Below are 20000 nucleotides of genomic sequence, written 5' to 3'. Positions count from 1 at the left end.
TCCAGCTGCCTGTGTCTCTGGCTATGTTTTCCCAGCCCTTTTCTGGGATGCCGGTTGCATTAAGCTGTTTCTTCAGCTGGACATTGCACCGTTTTCGTGGATCTCCTCTGTTACGTTTGCCCTGGCAAAACACACCGTAGAAAACGGCTTTGGGTATTCGTGCGTCCTCCGTGCATGATAGATGTCCCGCCCATCGAAGTTGTCTGATCAGTATCATAACCTCAAAGCTGATGGTGTGGGCTAACCCCAGGACTTTGACGTCTGTCACAAAGTTTTGCCATTTGATGCTCAAAATGGTACGAAGGCATCGTTGGTGAACGCGATCCAGAAGCTGCACTTGTTTTCGGTACAAAACTCAGGCTTCTTATCCGTGGAGGATACTCTCGTCTCGTAAGACCTACAGCTCTGTACACAAGGAGTTTTGTTAACAAGGGCAGGCAGGGGTTGTTCCAGCTTCGTTTCTGCAGACGGTCAAATGAGCTACTGGCTTTGGGGAGGTGGTTTTCGACATCATTAGATGCACTGACACTCCCAAGGAAAGTGAAGTGCTCAGTTAATCCATCAGTGCTAATGTGTGGAAGACTGTAGGAACCGTGTGTTGGTTTCTGAAGGAAGGCCGGCGTTTTCTTCATGCTGACTGTGAGGCCAAAGGCCTTTGTTGTGATAGCAAAGCGACTGAAGACTACCTGGAAAGATTCATCTGCAAAGAGCAGTTCCAGAATCAGCTCTCCCGGTGTCTCTTTGCGGGCCATAAGTCTCCGCAGATTGAAGACGCTTCCATCGGTCCGGATGTAGATCCCTTTTAAGGGATCCTCTCCATTATCTCTGAGCATTAAGTTAAAGAATATTGCAAAGAATGTTTGAGCAAGGAAGCAGCCTTGTTTGACCCCACTGTCAATCGGAAATGGATCATACAGCACGTTGCTGTTTCACTTGCCTGCCCCAGCTGGCCTTCGTAGAGCTGCTGCAGCATGGCAAGGAGATTTGGTGGACCTCTCAGTCTTGACAGAATCTCACAGAACCCGTTTCGGCTAACCGTATCGAAGGCTTTGGTCAGATCAATAAATGCTGAACATAGCCCGTGTTTTGGTCCCTGCATTCCTTTTGTATTTGACGCAAGACGAAGATCATGTCTGCTGTTTCGTGACAGGTCTTCCTCGGCAACCATAGGGATGAATCTTTCCAGGATGGTTCTGAAAAGTATCTTCCCTGCTATAAAAGCAGTGCGTGTGTGTGTGTGTGTGTGTGTGTGTGTGTGTGTGTGTGTGTTGGTGGTGGTGTGTGTTACTGCACCTACGGAATGTCATAATTCCACGACAAATACAGAGCAGACAGGAGCACGAACTCTCTCCCCATATATGATCTGAGATCAGTGCTTCACCAATATGGGTCTCAATATTTGATCATCGTCATTATTTGCTCTTACGTCAGACAGCATTGGTTTGTGGCATTCCAAGTCGCGTGAATCGAATGCAATAACCCTTGTTGTATGAGCTGGTCTTTTTTCTGTTTTGTATCGGACACACACAGAGACACAGACACAGACACTGCCCCCCTCCCCGCCCATATATATATATATATATATATATATATATATATAATCATTCGCTGCAAAATTTTCTTTATGTTACAAATACAATGATAGCCTTCCACACCAGTGTCTGTTCTTGTTGGGTTTAGTTTATAACAAGGGAATTATTCTTGACATGTTACTTGTTGGTTTTAGGTTATAACAATAGAATTGTTCTTGACATGTTGCTATGTTGCTGAAGGCTCGCCTTCAGACAGGACCTATTTTATATATATTCTGTTTGTTTATGTAAGACAGAGGGTGGTATACAGGGCCATTGGGTTAAATAAATAACATGATTTGACACATCTTCCCCCCGTTTTGGCTCACGTGTCTAAGCAAAACGAGTCCGTGTAATCTCACTGTTTCGGCTTTTGAGCGCATGCGTTCGTAAGTAAGTGTGTGTGTGTGTGTGTGTGTGTGTGTGTGTGTGTGTGTGTGTGTGTGTGTGTGTGTGTGTGTGTGTGTGTGTGTGTGTATGGTGTTTCTGTGTGTCTGTCTATGTCTGTGTGTGTGTGTCTGTCTGTATGTGTGTGTGTGTGTGTGTGTGTGTGTCTGTGTGTGTGTGTCTGTGTGTCTGTAAGCGTGTGTGTGTGTGTGTCTGTGTGTGTCTGTAAGCGCGTGTGTGTGTGTGTGTGTTTCTGCGTGCGTGCTTGTGTGCGTGTGTATGTGTTTGTGTGTCTGTGTATCTGTGTATTCCTTAACGATGGCATTTCTTCAGGGACTATAATGTCTGATGGCACGCGACCTGGTAAGATTATTGATGTTGATATGGTCTTTCCCAGCCATTCCCACGGGAATACTTTTACCCAGTAGCGCAGGCCACGACATTGCAATAAATGAGTCATAATATCAAATGATTTAAACATCATAATATCAAATGATTTGATCTTTGATAAGCGAATAGTCTCTCTATAAATACTCATATCACCATATCATATGATTTGAAAACCAAAAAATAAAAGGTATAAGATAAAACACATCAGTAGGAAGATAAGCCCTCTGTATATCGTCTCGTGTCCTACCAAAAGATGGGAAGCGCGTATATCCACATTATGTTCCACGATGGCATTTCAATCATTTGCCTTGTATGTTTCTTTTTATGTTTGTCTCATTTCCATATATTTACTTAGTTGTTATGTTGTTGTTTTTTGTTTTTGTTTTTGTTTCTTGTTTTTATTTTATTTGATATCAACGTCTTATGTAAAGCTATAGGAGGCTGTGGAGGCCTGATAATCTGTGCTCCTTTTTTTTTTAAACAAGTGTGGTGACACGTTCATGGATCAATCTGCGCGCTTTGATGCATACTAGAAACTGAAGCTGTTCCGCAGAAATTACTATTTTTCTCCTTAGTCGAGACATCAAAAATTAGAAACTTAAACAGCGTTTAGGTAATAAACAATGAGAGACCTATATATCCGCCTTTCATCGAACCATCTTCACTATCAGTCGAGAACAAGAGACAGCGATACCGTTTCCTTAGTAACAAAAGGAGTGTGAAAATACCAACAGCAAACACGTCTGGACAAGGCTTCAATCAATGTCGGCTGGAGGAAAACTGCCCCTGTGAAATCACCTCTGCGCACAGTGTGTTATTGGGAGAATGCCATTGTGAAGTTTATTTCCACATGTCTAAAGTCAAAATAAAAAAAGAAAGTGTTGATAGAAATTTAGCTAGCCTCCGTGTCTGTTGAACTGCATTGCATTTAGTGTGAAAAAACGAAGCGTACCGCTTAGTTCTGTGTTATGCAAGTGCTGCTTCATTCAGTATCAGTATCAGTAGCCCAAGGAGGCGTCACTGTGTTCGGTCAAATCCATATGCGATACACCACATCTGCCAAGCAGATGCCTGACCAGCAGCGTAACCCAACGCGCTTAGTCAGGTACTGTATAGTAATGTGCTGTTTAGTAGTTTAGTGTAATGTGTTGTGCTGCATGGTTTTTCACTGTGATGTACTGCATTTTTTTTCTTGTATTCTCCTTTTTTTTGTACTGCACAACGTATTTTGGTATCCTACGCTACATCGTGCTTCCATTGTCATCACATGATAAACTGTCATGTCACAGTTGACGTCACCATCGTCAGAGTCCTCCCTATCATCATAACCGTTAACATCAATTAACCGACCCTTGCATTTTCCACCAACGTTTCTACCTGACAATGATACAGCACAGCCATCCCGAACGAACAGAGCATACCCTGTCAGTTTATTCCACGGGTCAGTGCCTACGTTCCCTTTATCCTCACACACGCACAAACACACACACACACACACACACACACACACACACACACACACACACACACACACACACACACACACACACACTAATATCACTTCAAGTGGAAAGACGTTAAAATGAAGACAATAACAACAACAACACACACACATTCTCTCTGTCTCTCTCTCTCTCTCTCTCTCTCTCTCTCTCCTATCTCTCTCTCTCTCTCTGTCTCTCTCTCTCCTCTCTCTCTCTCTCCTCTCGGATGTAAATGTACGCATTCTCTTGTGACTGGAAGCAAATGGAGCTGGCTGTCGCTTTGAGTTTATTGTGTCCACACAAATTATCCCTCTGCGTGCCTTTGTTGGCATGTTATATTTTTGCTGACCGTGCTTTGGGTCCCAAGGAGGGAGGGAGGGAGGGAGGGAGGGAGGGACGGAGGGAGAGAGCGATACTATCGATTTCAGGGAGTACGGGCAACTAGCCTGTTGGGGCTAAATCAACTATCGCCACTTTTCAGTGTTTCTTTGTGTTCATTCTTTCGTTTGTTTTTTTGATAATGTTTCTCGCTATTGTTTCTCGCTCTGTCTCTGTCTGTGTCTCTGTCTGTCTGTTTGTCTTTGGGTGGGAAGATTTGAAGGAGACAGGAAAGAAGGAGGTTCAAGAGTCTGATTTTTTTTTTCTTAGTATGGCTGTGTTTGTTTTTTTGTTTGTTTTTTTGTTGTTTTTTTATGTGATGTTTTTACGGTTGGGCGGGGTGGGGTAAGTACAGAGTTATTCTTTGATTCGTGTGTGTGTGCGTGCATGCGTGTGTGTTTGTGTGTGTGTCTGTGTTTGTGTGTGTGTGTGTGTGTGTGTGTGTGTGTGTGTGTGTGTGTGTGTGTGTGTGTGTGTGTGTGTGTGTGTGTGTGTGTGTGTGTGTGTGTGTGCGTGTGTGTGTGTGTGTGTGTGTGTGTGTGTGTGTGTGACCTGATGTTGCACAACCCTCCCTCACATTCCCCTCAGCATGTCCTCTCTGATTTGAATATTTCTCAAATCCTGTTTGTCTCTCTGTGTCTGGCTTGTCCATCTAAATGTGCCTTTGGCTTGTGTGTAAACTACACGTGAGACTAGCGAATGCAGGTAGTGTTTTTTTTTCTGGGTATATATTACCCTTGTCTATGTCTCTGTTTCTATGATGCGGGCAAACCACTAGAAAAGCATAAGCGCTGAGGCAGATTCCCTTTACGAGTTTGATTGCCTTCATTTCCTCATCGTCCTCCTCCTCGCCTCCCCCCCACCTACCCTACAAGTCCTCCTTCTCGCGCTGTTTGCTTGACGTATGTGAGGCAAGCGCGCAGTCAGGCCATAACATATGTTGTGGCGTGTGTGTGTGTGTGTGTGTGTGTGTGTGTGTGTGTGTGTGTGTGTGTCTGTGTGTGTGTCTGTGTCTGTGCCTCTTTCTGTCCTGTGCATTTCCAAAACCACGACTTTCGATGACGCCTTGACGTTCTAAGAAAAGCTAGGTTTGGTGAGAGTTCACGACGAATATAGGAGAAAGCCATCCTGGTACTGAAAGCTGTCTACACTCAGCTCAACTGCCCCGGGGATGACCTACAGGAAGAGAGGAGAGGAGCGGAAGGAATGGCGGCATGTGGAGGGTTTAGTGGTGGTGGTGATGGTTGCCCAAACTGCAGTCAGGAGTGAAAGCCGGATAGTGCCCGAGGGGAACAATAAAAGATGACCCACCACAGACCTGTGACAAGATGCCTCCTTACCCCCTTCCTTTCTCTTCCTCCCACTCTCTTCCCTTTCCTTGTCACCGTACTGCCCTTCCATTGAATACCATCCACACCCTTCCATTTCTTTTTTTTTTTATTCAGCTCCGTTATATCAGGTCTTTGCCATGTGTCTTTGGATGCTCACCAAGATCTTGAATGACATCAATATTGCATACAGCCTGGGTGGTGGTGGTTTGCTTTTTAACCACAAACGTCTTGCTGCAAATGTAAAGATATTTGAATAAATAAATCACTGAGGCACTGATCACCGACGACTGCACCCCCCCCCCCCAGTCCCCCCTCCAAGGCCCACCACAAATACCATTCCAAATCAATCGTTCACAAATTATTTTCAAGGAATGGCCATTGCAAGTCGCATGGGTGAAAGAGGAATCCCGAATCCAAGGCAACTGCTGCATGGACAGTAAGTGTATGCCAACCACGATACGGGTCTCAGGATAACAGCTCAAAGACAACCTCAAGATCAGTGAATAACTGCTCAAAGACAACACCAATACCAACCTATAGCAGCTCAAAGACAACGTCAAGGCCAACAACAGTTCAAAGACAACGTCAAGACCAACATATAACAGTTCAAAGACAACATCAATACCAACATTTTACAGTTCAAAGACAACGTCAAGACCAACTTATAACAGTTCAAAGACAACGTCAAGACCAACTTATAACAGTTCAAAGACAACGTCAAGGCCAACAACAGTTCAAAGACAACGTCAAGACCAACATTTTGCAGTTCAAAGACAACTTCAAGACCAACTTATAACAGTTCAAAGACAACGTCAAGACCAACTTATAACAGTTCAAAGACAACGTCAAGACCAACTTATAACAGTTCAAAGACAACGTCAAGACCAACATATAACAGTTCAAAAGACAACATCAATACCAACATTTTGCAGTTCAAAGACAGCTTCAAGACCAACATATAACAGTTGAAAGACAACGTCAATACCAACATTTTGCAGTTCAAAGACAGCTTCAAGACCAACATATAACAGTTGAAAGACAACGTCAATACCAACATTTTGCAGTCCAAAGACAACGTCAAGACCAACTTATAACAGTTGAAAGACAACGTCAATACCAACATTTTGCAGTCCAAAGACAACGTCAAGACCAACTTATAACAGTTCAAAGCCAACGTCAAGACCAACTTATAACAGTTCAAAGCCAACGTCAAGACCAACTTATAACAGTTCAAAGACAACGTCAAGACCAACTTATAACAGTTCAAAGACAACGTTAAGACCAACTTATAACAGTCCAAAGACAACGTCAAGACCAACTTATAACAGTTCAAAGACAACGTCAAGACCAACTTATAACAGTTCAAAGACAACGTCAAGACCAAAATATAACAGTTAAAGACAATGTTAAGGCCAACGTATAACAGTTCAAAGACAACGTCAAGACTAACATATAACAGTTCAAAGACAAGGTCAAGACCAACTTATAACAGTCCAAAGACAACGTCAAGACCAACTTATAACAGTTCAAAGACAACGTCAAGACCAACGTATAACAGTTCAAAGACAAATTCAAGACCAACATATAACAGTTCAAAGACAACGTCAAGACTAACATTTTGCAGTTCAAAGACAACGTCAAGACCAACATATAACAGTTCAAAGACAACGTCAAGACTAACATTTTGCAGTTCAAAGACAACGTCAAGACCAACATGGAGGAATTTTGTTTAATGTCCCGTCACACATATCGGTGATTGAAGACATTTTGTTAAAGTATTTATGAATACATCTGAGTATTATCGGTTAGAAGGGGTGGGAGATGTGGATGAATGGAGGGTAAAACATATATATAACAGTTCAAAAGGCAACATCAATACCAACATTTTGCAGTTCAAAGACAACGTCAAGACCAACTTATAACAGTCCAAAGACAACGTCGAGACCAACTTATAACAGTTCAAAGAAGACCTAACGGCAAACGCCAAGTAGGAAGACATTCAGCACACGCGCAGTCAAGCTGACGTCTCACACATGGTCCACTTCCTTGCACTGACCAGAAAAGCTGCAGCAAAGTCTGAGGACATCTGCTGTCTACTCCATGCAGCTGTAAGGGAAACATACACCATACAGCATGATCCATCTGCACCATCCTGCAATCGCATAAGCGCTTGTCTTTGGGCTTCAAAGATACGTACAAGAAAAGTCATGTTTGATGCTGGAGACTGTAAAGAGTTTATAAAGTGAAAGTTCAGGAAAAAACGTTTGCAATAAATCAAAGTTGGCAACAATCTACGAAGCGTGTCTGTTGAAGCAATCTGGGATTGTCTGTCTTTGATAAAGGTCAATGATAAAGACCCGACACAATCTTCCCGCCACTATAGCGTGTCTACTTTGCTAAAATAATGATCACATTTGATAAAACATGGACAGCTCTATAGAAAGTATTTGATCAATGACATACGCCCGATAATGCCTCATTGACTCTGATGTGTGTCTATTCTTAAAAGTCCAAAATATACTCAAGATAAATAATTTCGGACGTTCTAACCGAACTTCTTATATATATATATATATATATATATATATATATATATATATATATAGAGAGAGAGAGAGAGAGAGAGAGAGAGAGTATACTAAGAACTACATCTAAAGCATTCTTGACACGGTGCGTCAGATGCAGACAATTGCTACAGAGTAGAGGTTATGGTAACGATGGAGTTCCGTACAGGGCCAGACACCATCAACAGCAAGGTCCCATCTCTGTGTTCCAGTTCTACCCGGGGCCAGACGCCATCAAACTGGCCTTCACAATACCGTGTTATCCGTCTGATCTCCAAGTCATATCTCCAGGTCGTATCTCCAGGCCCCATCTCCAGGTCTCATCTCTTGCCACCCAGTCTAACTGATCGAGGGAATCCCTCGATGGAACCACATGAGGTGAATGCCACGCTAGAGCATTTTTATTCCCAGAAGAACTTCATTAAAAGTTTTTATTATATTTTTAGATTCCATTTTACAATCACGAACGGGTGTCAACGTAAAAGCTGATATACACAGACATCAATAACACAGGCCTTTCGCTTCATTCTTCCCAAACAAATGGAACAAACAGACATCGTCCCTCCACATCCAGCCACACTTCTCTCTCTCTCTCTCTCTCTCTCTCTCTCTCTCTCTCTCTCTCTCTCTCTCTTTATTGTATTACTCTTTTTGTCACAACAGATTGACAGCGCCTTTTTTTTCATTCATTCTGCCTGCAGTTTTATTTGTTTACCTATCGAAGAGGATTTTTCTATAGAAATTTGCCAGGAACAACTCTTTTGTTGCCGCGGCTTATTTTACGTGCGCTAAATGCATGCTACACACGGGACCTCGGTTTATCGTCTCATCTGAATGACTAGCGTCCAGACCACCACTCAAGGTCTAGTGGAGTGGGAGAAAATACTGGCGACTGCCGGTGTGACTCGAACCAGTGCGCTCAGATTCTCTCGCTTCCTAGGCGGAATCGTTACCTCTAGGCCAACACTGCACTCTCTCTGTCATGAAAATGAACAGAAGCGTCTGTTATACTACAGAAAAAAATAATATCACTTTTTACTTTGTTCTGCTGCACGTCTTTCAGATGGATGAAACCGTGTTGCGTTCTTTTGTGGAAGCGAAGACAAACCCAGCACTGTGGCTTCTTATCCCGATTAAATTTGACCTAATTGTTTTTTGGTGTTTTTTTTTTTCCAGTCCTATACCAATAACAGTTCCGGTTTCTCAAGGAGGCGTCACTGCATTAGGACAAACTCATATAGGCTACATCACATTTATTATACAGATATCTGACCAACTGCATAACACAACGTCCTAATCAGGCCTTGAGTGCATGCATACATTTTATGCATGTGTGTACTTATTAGAAATGATTTCTTCTACAAAATTTCTGCCAAAGGACAACACTGATGTTGCCATGGGTTCTTTTACAATGCACCAAGTGCGTGCTGCATACGGGACCTCGATTTATCACTTCATCCGAATGACTATAACGCTCATTTTGATTTCCAAGTCAAACTTGGGGGGAAAGGCAAGACCGATATTCCAGCCGAGACACTCATTGACAATGGCAGATAAGCGTGCTACCCACACTGTTCAATAAGCGTCTTCACTAACCTGCCACTTTCCTCTTCAACATCGGCAACACCAAACAAGGTCCAGTATCTTTCGTTCCTACATGGACACTGCCTACTACTGCCCACACAAGTAAATTAACAAGCAGTCAACAGCAACAACAACAATAACAAAGACAACACCTCTCCTATTTGTAATTTTTGTGAGCAAGATGAGCAGTCAATTGCTCACAATTATGTTGTACGACTGTAATGTTGTTAAAGAGTTTTAGACAGGGTTGCAGCAGATCTTGAGGGAGAGATGCTCGCATTGTGAAAACTTTTGAGATAGCTAAGGAACTTGGTGGTTGTTTTTTTGTTGATTTTTTTTTTTGTATAAAAGATAGTTTGCAGACAGATAAAGTGATGGATCTGATTCCACTTTTGGCTAAATGCTATATCTACAGATGCAAATTGTAAAATGTCCAGCCAGTTAAACAAGCTTTTATTGCTCTTCTGAGAAAAAAAAAGACGAACAGTTTCAGTTTCAGTAGCTCAAGGAGGCGTCACTGCGTTCGGACAAATCCATATACGCTACACCACATCTGCCAAGCAGATGCCTGACCAGCAGCGTAACCCAACGCGCTTAGTCAGTTCTTCGCAAATATTATCACTTCAAGAAGACAGTTTGAGGATTGCTTACACATCTACTTTCCTATCATTAATCAACCCCCCCCCCCTTTTTTTCCTCCCTCTCTTTGTCCACTATTGTCTTTGTTGTGTACAAATCTATCCTTACCTGCTCCCTTGCTGATGCTGCCACGAAGGCTTTGATAATATGTCTTTTACTCCAGTGTGTGCTTTCCTACCATTGAGGCCCTTGACTGAGTGCAGTAAGATATACTTCTCTTTTTTTTCCCTTTTCATCTTCATTTTTTGTGAACATCTGTTTGAATAAATTAAGCAATGAAATGGTGAGACTCAGATAATAGGGGGATCCACTTACTGTGGTGTGTGTGTGTGTGTGTGTGTGTGGGGGGGGGGTTATGTGTGCGTGTGTGTAAGGGGGGTGGGGGTGGGGGTGGGGGCAACGGATGAATGGTTGAGAAGCATGAGAGAGAAATGGAAAATAGGGTCAAGGGATGAGAAGTGTAAGCTCACTTCACTGTGAAACACTTATGTTCTTGATGTGGATGATGATGATAATGTGTTTGTATATACCTGTTGCTTAAATGTTCAAATCATGTTTTCTGTTCGTTTTGATAGTTTGAAAGTATGTACGTGTACAATGTAAATGTTAAATTATTAAAAAAAAAGTTCATTAAAAACAAAACAAAACAAAAACGAAGACAACACCAACAACCGTAACCACAAAAATCCTTTTTTGAACTCCTGTTGTTGCAGCCAACAACATCGTGTCATTCCGAATGGGAATTAGTAAGGTTGTTTAAGAAGTCTTCTTCCGTTCTGTTCAACCGGTCCTTCCAATTTTCATCCCCACCACCATCTCCATCTCCTTTTAGGAAAAAGAAATACACACAAATACTGATAACGCAGAAGAAGAAGAAGATGATGATGAGGAGGAGGAGGAGGAGGAGCAGGAGCAGGAGCAGGAATAATTGTTAAAAATCATCAATAATGACAATTTATTTCCATGTCTCATACAACTAATAAATCGGGCAGACAAGGTTTCTAATCATCATCATCATCATCATCACAATCACCATTACCATCATCACCATCATCATCATTGTCATCATCGTTGTCGTCGTCGTCGTCTGTGCCATCATAATCATCAGCAACAATTCTACTAATAAAGTAGTGCAGAGGAAATACTGACTGCGTGGAATGTTTTCTTTCTGTCTCTGTCTCTCTCTGTGTCTCTCTCTGTCTCTGTCTCTCTCTGTGTCTTTGTCTCTCTATGTCTTTCTCTCTGTCTTGTCTGTCTCTCTCTTCTTTTCTCTAACACATCTTCACTTCTCTCTTTAACCCCCCCCCCCCCCCCCCCACACACACACACACACACATCTCATCCCCTCTTTTTATCGATTTTATTTGTTTGTTTTGTAAAGTTTCACGGGAGGCAGCAGAAATCGAATTTTATGTTGCACGTTATTTTTCTTTATACATACATACATACATATATATATATATATATATATATATATATATATATATATATATATATATATATATATATATATATATATTCATTCGTTTCTTTCTATCTTTCTTTCTTTATTTCTTCCACCCGGTGTTCTCCAAAGCACACCAAGACAAGCCATAATCTTAGATAACGACGATGTCTTAACATGTGGAAGGAACACGATGCTGTAGCCTTCACTTTATCACTTTCTGTTGGTTTTCTGTCCTTCTTTCTTTCATTCTTTCTTTCTTTATCTGTTTTGTGTGTTCTCTCGTTCCGTTCTGTCAGTTGTTTCTGCCTTCCTTGTCTTTCTGTCTCTTTAGTTTCTGGAGTTTTCTAAATTCCTTTTTTTTTCTTGGTCTCTTTCTTTTCTTTACTCTTTACTTTATGATGTTCTTTTACACATCCCTTCTTTTTTTTTTCTTTCTTATTTTCTTCGTTTTTTTTCTTTTTCTTTAGTTTTTAATGTTCTTTCGTTCATTCCTTCTTTAGTTTCGTCTTTTCTCTATCTCTTTCTCTCTTTCTCATCTTCTTTTCTACTTTGCTTGCTTATCTCATTATTTGTTCCTGTTTTAATTTCGTCAGTTATATCTCTATATCATTTTAACTGGCTTGATAGGAATCTCTCCCTCTTCCTCATCTAACTCCACACTCGTGTATATGTACACATAATATTATGAGCGATAGATAGAGATATACATGCATAGATAAGTATATATAGAGAGATATGAATATATATATATATGTATATATATATATATATATATATATATATATATATATATATATATAAAGAAAGAGAGGTGGAGTAGAACTTATAACGAGTGAGACAGAATTGAAAGATGAAGCAATCAATAGCTTCTGAGGGCTGATAAATCTCATAGAGCCGTCGCTCCAAAAGCTGAGAAACAATGAAAACCAGAAATCAAATAAACAAACAACCCCATTTCCTCTCTCCATCCTTCTCTGTCTGTCTGTCTGTCTGTCTGTAACGTAATATCTAGAATACGTTTCTGTTATATTCATGTACATCCCCTACTGAATACTCTCTCTCTCTCTCTCTCTCTCTCTCTCTCTCTCTCTCTCTCTCAAACAACTGCTGAATTCCCCCATGACGAAAACAGTGACAGATTGAATGAACGTAGAATAATAGATAACTTTCATAGTCTTCCGGATTTGGTATCGATTTTGATTGAGGGTTTCTGATGCTTTTGTTCAACACTATCACTGTGACGAGTCAAACATGGTTTATCCAAGTGTAAAGACACAAGTAAAGGTGCTCCCTTTTTAACAACATATGATTATGGTGTAGCGTATATGGATCAGTGTGCACGCTCCGACACCTTGGAACTGAAACTGAAACTCAACAAAGGATGAAGCGCATTTCGTGTCAAATTGTCCAGGATTGAGATAAATTGCAGTTTCAGTTTCTCAAGGAAGCGCCACTGTGTTCGGACAAATTCATATACGCTACACCACATCTGCTAGGCAGATGCCTGACAGCAGCATAACCCAACGCGTTTGTCAGGCCTTGAGTGCATGCTTATATATATTTGTGTATCTATCAGAGTGGATTTCTTTTTACATGATTTTGCGAGAGGACAACACTCTCGCTGCCATGGGTTCTTTTCCCGTGCGTCAAGTGCGTACTGCACATGGGACCACGGTTTATCGTCTCATCCGAAAGACTAGTCGCTCAGTGTGATTTTCCAATCAAACTTGGGAGAAAGGGCGAGAGCGGGATTCGAACCCACACCCTCGCGGACTTTCTATATTGGCAGCTGAGCGTCTTAACCATTCTGCCACCTTCCTCCTGATAACTTGCCACCTTGCTCCTGTAACTTGCATTAATAATCAAATTTAGAAAAAAAAGAAAGAAAAAGAAAAGAAAACACGAACACGAATACGCCATGAACAGCCTAAGCCATTATTTGTAATGCTCTTCTTTAAAATATCTTCCCCGAAAGAAAACTGTAGTTGAAAAACACATAAACGTTGTGTTAAGACAGCGTGGTGTGAAAGTATCAAAATTATTCTTTTTATGTTAACACATTAGAATTTATCATCTCTGTGTGTATCCTCCTTGCCAATAGGGTAATGTCTTTGTGAGTCTTTGTGTGCTTCACGTGCACATATTTCCTCCTTTATCCCTTTCACTTATCATGTTTCTATCATGGCCCAAAGCACATGTACAATAAACAGTCTCTCATCTCGAGACCCCCGCACCCACCCACCCCACCTCTCTCTCTCCCCTCTCTCTCCATTCCAGTAGTACAAAAAAGGGGTATAAACGGAACCACATTCCTGCCTTATGATAGGAAAATATACAAACAAACGAACAGACAAACAAAAAACAAACTGTCCAAAGAATGAATACATAAACAAATAAGTAGATAAATAGATTAGATAAAATAAAAGCAAGGGTATCTCTTGGGAGCTTCAAACTTTGTGGGCCAGCAGAGCATTGTTCTGCCTGTCATTTTTGTTTTGGGTGGTACATACACTTTAGACGCTTAGACGAAAAGGTCGTTGAGGGCGAAGAGCAGGGGTAGGTATGAGGGGCAGTGGAGGGAGGGGGGAGGGGAAAGGGGCTAGGAGGGCGGAAGGGCAGGAGAGAGCGGGAATTACGCAGGATATAGGACCGAGACAGGAGGGTGGAGGGTGATGAAGGGCAGGGAGGGAAGGGGGGTTATCAGTAGACGGAGGGACATAAGATGCACTGTGCTTGCACGGAACACAGGCCACATCTGTTATTGTTCAGTCGTTTGTTTTTGTTCAGTTGTTACTGTTCGGTTGTTTGTTTTGTTCACTTGTCTGTAAGGATCAGGAGTTACGAGTTCAGAGCATGCGCTGGTGAGTGGTGCAATGTCTACCGTTATCAAAGCTTGAGCAGCAGCAAAAGAAGAATAAGAATAGATAAACCGGCTCTGAACATCAGTCACTTAACTTCGCCAATGAAAATAAGCCACAAGCACTCTCAGCCAGCTCTCAAAAAGAGAGAGAAGTGGAAAGTGTGGAGTGGAGTGGAAGCAGATGCTTCGAGTGAAACAGGAGTAGAAATGGGATTTTTTGTTTATCATATTCCGATAAAACTCGTTTATATACGTTAACCCCAAAACCTATCATGTTTGCGAAACCGAATATAACTGAGTATAACTGTTTGTGTAATACTCGACTTATCTTACGCAAAAATCGCCTCTGACTCGCGCCTGACTTTTTGCTGGATACGTATCAAATTCTCCTTGAGAACATTCCTACTTGATGTTAAGATGAGAGAGAAAAGATTTGTAGGAGTAGGAGGGGAGGTAACATAAGAGGAAGAAAATAGAGGAGAAAGGGCGGAGAAAGAGGCAAGGCAGAGGGCAGAGAAAAAAGGGGACATTTTCACATTCATTTTCTGAAGAGCAGCATTGCTGGTTGCCACGTGGCAGCCACATGTATCACGGCGGTCCTTTAGTGTGGTCATACCGGCCAACGCCGACTGTCCTAAAACCCTCTTGGCCAAGAGAGTGGGGATGTAACTTGGGCAAGACACTCTCCACTATAATCAAATTCAAGCCCAAATAGTCGGAACAGCAGTTGCCTCCTCTCTGCTGTTCTGATGGTCATAGTCGGACACGACTGACTATGCGGATGAAAGTTTGAAGCTTTCTGGTCTTTCAAGTGTCTCCGAAGAAAAAGGAAGAAGTAAATGAGCAGCAGTTTGCATCAGTCTTCGGAATAATATATTTCTGCTGTGAACGGACGTATGAGCTTTTTGAAAGGGCGATGTTTTGTTGGCGGAAATGAAGTAGAAATAAAACCTAGAAGAGGTCTACAACCGCTGTCTGATGTGTGCGGCAATCTGAACATGTAGGCCGATCATGGACCTTGTGATATCGGAGCTGAGGTTAAGACTGTGTTCCAATATCTACCAAAAAGTGGGATTTAATTGAGATTGGTCGGGTTCTATAATATGCTGGTAAACATTTTTTCAGGTGCTATCAAAAAAGGGACACAGGAACAATTAATGAAACCCAACAGCAACACCATTTATCACAAATTCTTTTATTTCTGGGTAAATTGTCTAAACGCAGTTTATCAACAGGCAGTGCATTGTTGGCTGTTATAAACTTTGCTAATTCAATTACACAACTATTTCGTAACACTGTAAGATATGCATCTTGACCAAAGTTTGGCTTAAACATCCTGTAATAATATTTTATATACATAGAATTTTTATCTACATGTCTATACCAATCCTGCAAAAACTGATCTTTTAAACTGCGCTTAATTTTCTCTGTAAACCACGAGGAATGAGCATTGGTTGGTTCAACCGAAATTGCTTAATACGATTCTATTCAAAATTGTATGAACACATTTCAGGTTTTTGTTCAGATGTATAAATTGAAGAGAAATTTGTCTTTGAAGAGCTTTGAAGTTCTTTGGTTTGTGACAAGCTTAAACCAAAACGCCAGAATTATGGTTTTTCAAAAAGACAGACACAGGAAACCTACCAGTTTCACCAAATACCATAAAAGCTAGAGTGGACTGTCAGTTTTAACTGGTTGATGTGTGTGAAGTTCAGGTGAAGGGTGGGGAATGGTCAGTTCTGACTGGATGATGTGTGTGAAGTTTCAGATCTAATTTGTAAAATTTCAGTTGCAATTTTGTCACGATATCACATACGTCACAACCGTAGTCAGTACATGGAGAATGTTTTATTAAAGAGATCAATAACTAGATCGACAAGAAGTTTTAGCTGGTTCGTTCTCTTCAGAAATGTAAACTGACTCTCGAAGCACGGTCGCATCAATCTTGTTGGGCTACATGCATTTTATCATTGTAATTTAGTTTCAGTCCCAAGTTCTGAAAGTCACCGACAACCTCAATTTTGTCCTCACCGATACAAAAAAAAACAGGAAATATTCTTTATCTGCTCTTGGAAAAGATCACGATTTACATTTTTGAGCATTCAGCTTTTATTTTCACTGTCTCATAGCAGTAAGGCACTTCTGTAAACCTGTAGCTGTCCACGAGAAAACTACAGTGTCGTCTGCATAAAGCAGGACAAATAACTTCAAGAAAATATTACAGTCCTATTCGTTCATATTCATTTTTACTAGCCTCGCCAACCATAGTTGTCAATGCATCTAGGTCAGCTTCCAAGATTCAGACTTCGCAGATGTGATGTGAGGGTACTTCTTGATACTGAAAAAAACGAAAACGTCAAAAACCTCTATAGCACACATGATTTTTGGAAAGGAAAGATTGAAAGGATCATTTCCTAGTGTGTCGGAATCACCAACGTCAACCCGTCTTATTCTTCTTTCCTTTCTCTCTCTCTCTCTCTCTCTCTCTCTCTCTCTCTCTCTCTTAATACTTTTTAAACCTGTGACGATTATTCTGTGGGCAAAGAAGTCTGCCAAACGTTGAGGATGTGAACAACGACGTGGCTAACAGTCGGCTGTGGACAATGGCTGAAGCTGTAGAGAATGGTTACAGCTGTGGACAATGGCTGAAGCTGTAGAGAATGGTTACAGCTGTGGACAATGGCTGAAGCTGTGGACAATGGTTACAGCTGTGGACAATGTGACAATGGATGAAGTTGTGGACAATGGCTGAAGCTGTGGACAATGCTGTAGAGAATGGTTACAGCTGTGGACAATGGCTGAAGCTGTGGACAATGGTTACAGCTGTGGACAATGGCTGAAGCTGTGGACAATGGTTACAGCCGTGGACAATGGCTGAAGCTGTGGAGAATGGTTACAGCCGTGGACAATGGCTGAAGCTGTGGACAATGGTTACAGCTGTGGACAATGGCTGAAGCTGTGGACAATGGTTACAGCTGTGGACAATGGCTGAAGCTGTGGACAATGTGACAATGGATGAAGCTTTGGACAATGGCTGAAGCTGTGGACAATGGTTACAGCTGTGGACAATGTGACAATGGATGAAGTTGTGGACAATGGTTGAAGCTGTGGACAATGGATGAAGCTGTGGACAATGGCTGAAGCTGTGGACAATGGTTGAAGCTGTGGACAAACGCCTGCTCTATGTTATGGAATTGGGCAAGTGTAACATTTAAGAAGGCTGTGGGAGATACTTGCTGAACGTCAAAGCTGTCCAGAATGGTACAGCTCCTCCATTACAACAGGGCCAAAGTATAACATGGTGGTGGTGGCTCTTGGCTCACTTGTACTGATCCATTCCGCCTCCTTTCTTCCTTTCACATTGCAACATGTCATTGGAAATGAAGCTGGCCTGAAATGAATACATTAGGGGCAAGGATGGTGTGTGTGTGAGTTCAGCTGAAGGGTGGGGAGTGGTCAGTTCTGACTGGTTGATGTGTGTGAAGTTCAGGTGAAGGGTGGGGAATGGTCAGTTCTGACTGGATGATGTGTGTGAAGTTCAGGTGAAGGGTGGGGAGTGGTCAGTTCTGACAGGTTGATGTGTGTGTTCAACTGAAGGGTGGGGAGTGGTCAGTTCTGACAGGTTGATGTGTGTGAAGTTCAGGTGAAGGGTGGGGAGTGGTCAGTTCTGACTGGTTGATGTGTGTGAAGTTCAGGTGAAGGGTGGGGAGTGGTCAGTTCTGACTGGTTGATGTGTGAGTTCAGGTGAAGGATGGGGAGTGGTCGGTTCTGAATGGTTGATGTGGGTGTTCAACTGAAGGGTGGGGAGTGGTCAGTTCTGACAGGTTGATGTGTGTGTTCAACTGAAGGGTGGGGAGTGGTCAGTTCTGACTGGATGATGTGTGTGAAGTTCAGTTGAAGGATGGGGAGTGGTCAGTTCTGACTGGATGATGTGTGTGAAGTTCAATTGAAGGGTGGGGAGTGGTCAGTTCTGACTGGATGATGTGTGTGAAGTTCAATTGAAGGGTGGGGAGTGGTCAGTTCTGACTGGATGATGTGTGTGTTCAACTGAAGGGTGGGGAGCGGTCAGTTCTGACTGGATGATGTGTGTGAAGTTCAATTGAAGGGTGGGGAGTGGTCAGTTCTGAATGGATGTGTGTGAAATTCAACTGAAAGGTGGGGAGCGGTCAGTTCTGACTGGTTGGAATATAGATATAATCTCCAGGAATCATTCCAGGCCAGTCTGCATAAACCCCGGTGCTAATCTGTACAAAACAGGTTTGACCCCCGTGTGAAAGCTAACGGGGGTACGAATATACTGCTACATGAAATTCAAGACCACGAGATGTCTTGCGGTTATATCATTATGGAATGTGCAGGGCAGCAACACATGCAAGATTAATTATCTGCAGGACGAACAAGTTGCCCGTGTGTTCCAGACCTCGGTCGACCAACCGTTTTCCATTTTTCCACACTTGTTACAATGTCAGTCTGGTTTGGCTCAGTGCCGCAGACACAATATTGCTGTGCAGACTCAAGCATCGAGACGCTGTAGCGCTGTAAACAAAAGAGATCATGGTTTCTCTTACTCTGATGTGGACAGCCACTTGGTCGCGGTGACCTGCTGATTGATCAATATGTAGTCTTAATACAAGCTCGTGATTTTAGACTGTATTATAATTTACATTTACCACAACACTTCAGAGATGTGTTGTTCCAGCAAGTCTCTGTACAGACGTACCCAGCAAGACGAAGGACGTCAAGGCAAACAGACCAATGGCAGGGTGCACAGCGGACATGCAGTGGCGCATAATGCTACCATTCTATTGTCTTGGCAACTGTTGTGAAGGAACAGAACCTCATTTGCCTCGAACGCTAATGGGACGTCGCAACAAAACTGCAAATTGTCTTCATGCAGAATTGTGACTGTGCGGTTTAGTTGGGTTTTATAAGTTGTCAATATCCCTGTTGATACTGTAATTTGTAATATCACATCTCCAGAGATTTTTTCTTCAAAAAGAGAATGAACGTATAAAAAGAAGAAGAAGAAAAGCATATGTAAAGGATGTTAAGTTATAATTTTGGAATAAAAGAATGTATTTATGGTGTCAGAAATTCCTATGTGGTGAATTCATCATCATCATCATCATCATCATCATCACTACCACCACCAGCAGAGGGAGAAGAAGAAGTAATAAAACTAACAAAACAACTCGGGTTGAAGAGAACGCTATCGAGAAGAATCACACACACACACACACACACACACACACAGAGGCACACACACACACACACACACACACACACACACACACACACACACACACGTGCGTACACACCGAGAGAGAGAGAGAGAGAGAGAGAGAGAGAGAGAGACAGAGACAGA

General features: G+C 42.1%; 1 protein-coding gene across 1 annotated transcript in view; it reads right to left on the bottom strand.

Annotated features, from left to right (window-relative positions):
- LOC143293547 (solute carrier family 22 member 4-like) overlaps positions 1 to 20000 on the bottom strand; it is a 142523-nt gene that overhangs the window by 67527 nt on the left and 54996 nt on the right. The gene's annotated exons all lie outside the window — the stretch shown is intronic.

This window comes from Babylonia areolata, chromosome 1 (genome assembly GCF_041734735.1).
Source record: "Babylonia areolata isolate BAREFJ2019XMU chromosome 1, ASM4173473v1, whole genome shotgun sequence".
Classification (NCBI taxonomy): domain Eukaryota; kingdom Metazoa; phylum Mollusca; class Gastropoda; order Neogastropoda; family Buccinidae; genus Babylonia; species Babylonia areolata.
This window is presented reverse-complemented; position numbering and strand designations above follow the sequence as displayed.